Below are 8,384 nucleotides of genomic sequence, written 5' to 3' on the forward strand. Positions count from 1 at the left end.
GTTGCCACAGTTTCCACGACCAATTAAGCATCTACTAGCAAATATTGCAAAGTAACGTAAAACAGGAAAATGTATGCTAGTAATTCTTGCATCGGAAACCTTCCTAGTTTCCCCTACAGCAATTGTGTCAATAAACCCCTCCACATCGTTACGATGTGGTTCCTCTACGCTGCACGAAAAGGGCAACTTGCAAACCTCACAAAATTCATAGAGGGACATCTCCTTATACTCATCATATAAATAGAAATCCACCGAAGGTGGTGACCTCCTAGCATGGAAATGAAAATTTTGCACAAAATAATTAAGAGATACTGTTCGCGTTGGTCGCGGAGGAAGTCGGTGAGGCCTGCATTCTCAGCCAACTCATAAAAATCATCATAAATCCCGACTGCTCTCAAGAAATTGTCAAGGCCATTCACAAGGCCGAACTTCCGTGGTGCGAGGGAGATTATATTTGGGCCTCTCGTCTTATTCACTTTGCTTATCCTTCGAGCTTCGGCTCGAAGAACCCCTCAAAAGTCTCTTCATCATTTTCTGAAAATTTCTGAAATTTTTAGTAACTTCAAATAAAAGTGAACTAAACTCAACAAAATTAATAGCAACTACTCCCACAAGTGCCTAGAGACTATATCATGCATTAGAACTACTTGGGACCATATAAATTTGACATGCAAGCTTAAGAATAGGGTCACCTAGGCAGCAAAAATTTGCAATGAATAAAGCACTAGAACAAAAACTAATTGGACCATTGGAGGAGTCACATACCGAAGAACAATCCCCCAAAGCAGTTTTGTGAGTGGAGCTTTGAGCTAGGAGATCAAAAATCGCAGCAAAATGAGCTAGAACTCGTGCTTGAGCTGGTTGGTGATTTTTTGGGAGGAAGAAGGAGTGTGTGGTGGCTGGAATAAGTGGAGGGGAGCCACCATGGGCCCACGAGGCAGGGGCGCGCCCAGGGGGTGGGCGCACCCTGTACCCTCGTGGCCAGGTGCTTGCTCCCCCTACTGTGTTCTCAGTGCCAGATATTCTCAAATATTCCAGAAAAAATCATATTTCATTTTCAGGGCATTTGGAGAACTTCTATTTTCGAGGTATTTTTTATTGCATGGATAATTCAGAAAACTAACAGAAAATACTATTTTTGCTTTATTTAATCTAAATAACATAAAGTAAAAGAAGGGTACAGAAGGTTGTGCCTTCTAACTTCATCCATCTCATGCTCATCAAAAGGAATCCACTAACAAGGTTGATCAGGTCTTGTTAACAAACTCATTTCGAATAACATGAAACCGGAGAAATTTCGAATAACACTATGTTACCTCAACGGGGATATGCACATCCCCAACAATAAGAATATCGTATCTCTTTTTGACAGTAGGAAGAGGAAATTCAAAACCTCCAATAATAATTGATGGAATTTTCCCAATAGAATTGATACTGTGGACTTGAGGTTGTTTCCTCGGAAAGTGTATCGTATGCTCATTACCATTAACATGAAAAGTGGCATTGCCTTTATTACAATCAATAACAACCCCTGCAGTATTCAAAAAGGGTCTACCAAGGATAATCGACATACTATCGTCCCCGGGAATATCAAGAATAACAAAGTCCGTTAAAATAGTAACGTTTGCAACCACAACAGGCACATCCTCACAAATACCGACAGGTATAGCAGTTGATTTATCAGCCATTTGCAAAGATATTTCAGTAGTTGTCAACTTATTCAAATCAAGTCTATGATATAAAGAGAGAGGCATAACACTAACACCGGCTCCAAGATCACATAAAGCAGTTCTAACATAGTTTATTTTAATGGAGCATGGTATAGTTGCTATTCCTGGATCTCCAAGTTTCTTAGGTATTCCACCCTTAAAAGTATAATTAGCAAGCATGGTGGAAATTTCAGCTTCCGGCATCTTTCTCTTATGTGTAACAATATCCTTCATATACTTGCCATAAGGATTCATTTTAATCATATTAGTAAAACGCATACGCAAAAAGATAGGTCTAATCATTTCAGCAAAGCGCTCAAAATCCTCATCATCCTTCTTCTTGGATGGTTTGGGAGGAAAAGGCATGGGTTTCTGAACCCATGGTTCTCTTTCTTTACCATGATTCCTAGCAACAAAGTCTCTCTTATCATAACGTTGATTCTTTGATTGTGGGTTATCAAGATCAACAGCAGGTTCAATCTCTACATCATTGTCATTACTAGGTTGAGCATCAACATGAGCATTATCATTAACACTATCACTAGGTTCATGTTCATCACCAGATTGTGTTTCAGCATCAGAAATAGAAATATCATTGGGATTCTCAGGTGTGTCAACAACAGGTTCACTAGAAGCATGCAAAGTCCTATCATTTTTCTTTTTCTTCTTCTTAGAAGGACTAGGTGCATCGACATTAATTCTCTGAGAATCCTGCTCAATTCTCTTAGGGTGGCCCTCAGGATACAAAGGTTCCTGAGTCATTTTACCACCTCTAGTCATAACTCTAACAGCATTATCATTTTTCTTATCATTTAATTCATTGAGCAAATCATTCTGAGCTTTAAGCACTTGTTCTACTTGAGTGGTAACCATAGAAGCATGTTTACTAATGAGTTTAAGTTCACCTTTAACTCTAGACATATAATCACTCAAGTGTTCAATCATATAAGCATTACGTTTTAATTGTCTACCAAAATAAGCATTGAAATCTTCTTGCTTAACCATAAAATTATCAAACTCATCAAAGCATTGGCTAGCAAACTTAGTAGGCGGGATTTCAGCTTTATCATATCTATAGAGAGAATTTACCTTTACTACCTGTGTCGGGTTATCAAGGCCATGTATTTCTTCAATAGGTGATGAATTAAGACCATGTATTTCTTCAACAAGAGGTAACTTCTTAACATCTTCAGCTTTAATACCTTTTTCTTTCATAGATTTATTTGCCTCTTGCATATCTTCAGGACTGAGAAATAGAATACCCCTTTTCTTCGGAGTTGGCTTAGGAGTTGGTTCAGGAAGTGTCCAATTATTTTCATTGTTCAACATATTATTCAATAGAATTTCAGCTTCATCAACAGTTCTTTCCCTGAAAACACAACCAGCACAACTATCCAGGTGGTCTCTGGAAGCATCGGTTAGTCCATTATAAAAGATATCAAGTATTTCATTTTTCTTGAGAGGATGATCAGGCAAAGCATTAAGTAATTGGAGATGCCTCCCCCAAGCTTGTGGGAGACTCTCTTCTTCAATTTGCACAAAATTATATATTTCCCTTAAAGCAGCTTGTTTCTTATGAGCGGGGAAATATTTAGCAGAGAAGTAATAAATCATATCCTGGGGACTACGCACACAACCAGGATCAATAGAATTAAACCATATCTTAGCATCACCCTTTAATGAGAACGGGAATAATTTAAGGATATAATAGTAGCGAGTTTTCTCATCATTAGTGAACAGGGTAGCTATATCATTTAATTTAGTAAGATGTGCCACAACAGTTTCATATTCATAGCCATAGAAAGGATCAGATTCAACCAGAGTAATTATCTCAGGATCAACAGAGAAATCATAATCCTTATCAGTAACAAAAATAGGTGAAGTAGCATAAGCAGGATCATATTTCATTCTAGCATTCAAAGATTTTTCTTTCAGCTTAGCTAATAATTTCTTAAGATCACTCCTATCATTGCAAGCAAGGAAGTCTCTAGCAGTTTCTTCATCCATAACATAACCCTCAGGCACAACAGGCAATTCATATCTAGGGGGAGAATCTTCATCATCACTTTCATCAATATTATCAGTTTCAATAATTTCATTCTCTCTAGCCCTAGCAAGTTGTTCATCAAGAAATTCACCAAGTGGCACAGTAGTATCAAGCATAGAAGTAGTTTCATCAGAAGTATCATGCATAGCAGAAGTGGCATCATCAATAACATGCGACATATCAGAATTAATAGCAGAAGCAGGTTTAGGTGTCGCAAGCTTACTCAAAACACAAGGTGAATCAAGTGCAGAGCTAGATGGCAGTTCCTTACCTCCCCTCGTAGTTGAGGGATAAATTTTGGTTTTCTCGGCTTTCAAGTTCCTCATAGTGACCAGCAGATATAAATCCCAAGTGACTCAAAGAATAGAGCTATGCTCCCTGGCAACGGCGCCAGAAAATAGTCTTGATAACCCACAAGTATAGGGGATCGCAACAGTTTTCGAGGGTAGAGTATTCAACCCAAATTTATTGATTCGACACAAGGGGAGCCAAAGAATATTCTCAAGTATTGGCAGTTGAGTTGTCAATTCAACCACACCTGGATAACTTAGTATCTGCAGATAAGTATTTAGTAGCAAAGTAGTATGGAAGTAACGGTAACGGTGGCAAAAGTAACAGTGATAGTTTTGTAGTGATTATAACAGTAGCAACGGAAAAGTAAATAAGCAAAGAACAATATGTGAAAAGCTCGTAGGCATTGGATCGGTGATGGAGAATTATGCCGGATGCGATTATTCATGCAACAGTTATAACATAGGGTGACACAGAACTAGCTCCAATTCATCAATGTAATGTAGGCATGTATTACGAATATAGTCATACGTGCTTATGGAAAAGAACTTGCATGACATCTTTTGTCCTACCCTCCCGTGGCAGCAGGGTCCTAATGGAAACTAAGGGATATTAAGGCCTCCTTTTAATAGAGTACCGGACCAAAGCATTAACACATAGTGAATACATGAACTCCTCAAACTACGGTCATCACCGGGAGTGGTCCCGATTATTGTCACTTCGGGGTTGCCGGATCATAACACATAGTAGGTGACTAATGACTTGCAAGATAGGATCAAGAACTCACATATATTCATGAAAACATAACAGGTTCAGATCTGAAATCATGGCACTCAGGCCCTAGTGACAAGCATTAAGCATAGCAAAGTCGTAGCAACATCAATCTCAGAACATAGTGGATACTAGGGATCAAACCCTAACAAAACTAACTCGATTACATGATAAATCTCATCCAACCCATCACCGTCCAGCAAGCCTACGATGGTATTACTCACGCACGGCGGTGAGCATCATGAAATTGGTGATGGAGGATGGTTGATGATGACGATGGCGACGGATTCCCCTCTCCGGAGCCCCGAACGGACTCCAGATCAGCCCTCCCGAGAGAGATTAGGGCTTGGTGGCGGCTCCGTATCGTAAAACGTGATGAATCCTTCTCTCTTATTTTTTTCTCCCCGAACACGAATATATAGAGTTGGAGTTGAGGTCGGTGGAGCACCAGGGGGCCCACGAGGCAGGGGGCGCGCCCAGGGGGTAGGCGCGCCCCCACCCTCGTGGACAGGGTGTGGCCCCCTGGCCTTGATTCTTTCGCCAGTATTTTTTATTATTTCTAAAAATAATCTCTGTGAAGTTTCAGGTCATTCCGAGAACTTCTATTTCTGCACAAATATAACACCATGGCAATTCTGCTGAAAACAGCGTCAGTCCGGGTTAGTTCCATTCAAATCATGCAAGTTAGAGTCCAAAACAAGGGCAAAAGTGTTTGGAAAAGTAGATACGACAGAGACGTATCAATGTGTGGAGTAATAGTAGTAGATGCAGGCAGGAGTCGGTCTACTTGTCACGGACGTGATGCTTATATACATGATCATGCCTAGATATTCTCATAATTATGCACTTTTCTATCAATTGCTCGACAGTAATTTGTTGACCCACCGTAATACTTATGCTATCTTGAGAGAAGCCACTGGTGAAACCTATGGCCCCCGGGTCTATTTTCCATCATATAAGTTTCCAATCTATTTTTACTTTGCAATCTTTACTTTCAATCTTTATCATAAAAATACCAAAAATATTATCATATCTATCAGATCTCACTTTTGCAAGTGGCTGTGAAGGGATTGACAACCCCTTTATCCCGTTGGTTGCAATGTTCTTATTTGTTTGTGTAGGTACGAGGGACTTGCGTGTGGCCTCCTACTAGATTGATACCTTGGTTCTCAAAAACTGAGGGAAATACTTACGCTACTTTGCTGCATCACCCTTTCCTCTTCAAGGGAAAAACCAACGCATGCTCAAGAGGTAGCATCGGCATGGCGTGGTCAACGATGTCAACAAACGACAACATCGAAAGAGGGATGTACGTGTGGAGGCTGACAGTAGGGACCCACATGGTCCATGGCCGCATGCAAGCAGGTACCCCTTATTACGCCCAAAAAATGAATCCTCCCCATGACAGCTGGGACCCACCAGCTATATCTTCGCACGAAATGAAGTGCCTCCTTATTAAGTGAAAAATAACGGTTGATCCCAATGACAACTGGGGCCTGATACGTCTCCAACGTATCTATAATTTTTTACTGTTCCATGCTATTAATGTATCAATCTTGGATGTTTTATACTCATTAGTAGCAACTTTATATCAGTTTTTGGGACTAACCTATTGACATAGTGCCACTGCCAGTTGCTATTTTCTGCTTGTTTTTTACTTTGCAGAATATCAATACTAAACGAACTCCAAATGCCACGAAACTTTTTGGAGATTTTTTTCTGGACAGAGGACACCCATGGAGCCAAAGAAGTGCACAGGAGGAGGCCCGTGGGGCCCACTAGGCACCAGGGCGCGCCAGAAGGCCCAGGCGCGCCCTAGTGGGTAGTGGGCACCACGGGAAGCTTCTCCACCCCCATCCACCTCTATATATACTCTAAAATCCCAAAAACCCTAGGAGGATTGACGAAATACTTTTCCAGACGCCACAAGTTCCAGAACCACGAGATCCAATCTAGAGGCTTTTTCCGGCATTCTGCCAGAGGCGGCAACAATCGCGGAGGGGTTCTTCATCATTCTTGTTGCCCCTCCGACCTACTGGTCTGTACGTAGTAGCTAGATGGCTTCTTCTCTCTTCTTGACCTTCAATACAATGTTCTTCTCGATGTTCTTGGAGATCCATTTGATGTAATGACTTTTTGCGGTGTGTTTGTTGGGATCCAATGAATTGTGAGTTTATGATCAGATCTATCCATGAATATTATTTGAGTCTTTGCTGAACTCTTTTATGCATGATCTTTATAGCCACGTATTTCTTCTCCGAAACTTTGGTTTGGTTTGGCCAACTAGATTGATTTTTCTTGCAATGGGAAGAGGTGCTTTGTGATGGGTTCGATCTTGCGGTGTTCAATCTCAGTGACAGAAAGAGACATGACACGCATGTATCGTTGCTATTAAGGATAACAAGATGGGGTCTATTCCTACATGAATAGATCTTGTCTACATCATGTCATCGTTCTTCTTGCATTACTCCGTTTTTCCATGAACTTGACACACTAGATGCATGTTGGATAGCGGTCGATGTGTGGAGTAATAGTAGTAGATGCAGGCAGGAGTTGGTCTACTAATCTTGGACGTGATGCTATATACATGATCATTGCCTTGGATATCGTCATAATTATTTGTTTTTCTATCAATTGCCCAATAGTAATTTGTCTACCCACCGTATGCTATTTTCTCGAGAGAAGCCTCTAGTGAAATCTACGGGCACCAGGTCTATTTCCTATCATATTAAAACCAAAATACCTTGCTGCACTTTTTGTGTGTGTTTTTGTTAGATCTATTTATCAAATCTCATACAATTTAATCAATCTCAATATCAAGGAGGGATTGACAACCCCTCTTACGCGTTGGGTTGCAAGTTTTTTGTTGTTTGTGTGCAGGTGCTATTTACATAGTGTTGCTTGGTTCTCCTACTAGATTGATAACCTTGGTTTCATAACTAAGGGAAATACTTACCATTGTTGTGCTGTATCATCCCCTCCTCTTCGGGGAATTACCAACGCAAATACAAGCAATCAGGAAGAATTTCTGGCGCCATTGCCGGGGAGACATCATCAACATCTATCAAGTTCCTACGCACAAACTTTCATCTCCTTGCAATTACTTTATTTGTCATTTTCCTCTCGTTTTCATCTCCCCCACTTCTAAAACGTTTTTGCACAAATACAAAAATATTTTTCGTTTGCTTTTTGTCGTTTGATCCTTTGTTTGCTTGTGTTCTTGTTTGCGTAGTCACGATGTCTCAAGAAAATACCAAATCGTGTGATTTTTCCAATACTAATAAGAATGATTTTATTAGTACTCCGATTGCTCCTCCCACCGCTAGTGCGGAGTCTTATGATATTAATGTCGCTTTATTGAATCTTGTTACAAAAGAGCAATTTTCCGGTAATCCTAATGAGGATGTCGTGTCCCATCTAAACACTTTTGTAGAATTGTGTGATATGCAAAACAAAAAAGATGTGGACAATGATATTGTGAAATTAAATTGTTTCCCTTTTCTTTGCGGGATCGTGCAAAAAATTGGTTTTCATCTTTGCCACAAAATAGTATTGTTTCTTGGGAC

The sequence above is a fragment of the Aegilops tauschii genome, chromosome 2 (assembly GCF_002575655.3).
Source record: "Aegilops tauschii subsp. strangulata cultivar AL8/78 chromosome 2, Aet v6.0, whole genome shotgun sequence".
NCBI lineage: Eukaryota > Viridiplantae > Streptophyta > Magnoliopsida > Poales > Poaceae > Aegilops > Aegilops tauschii.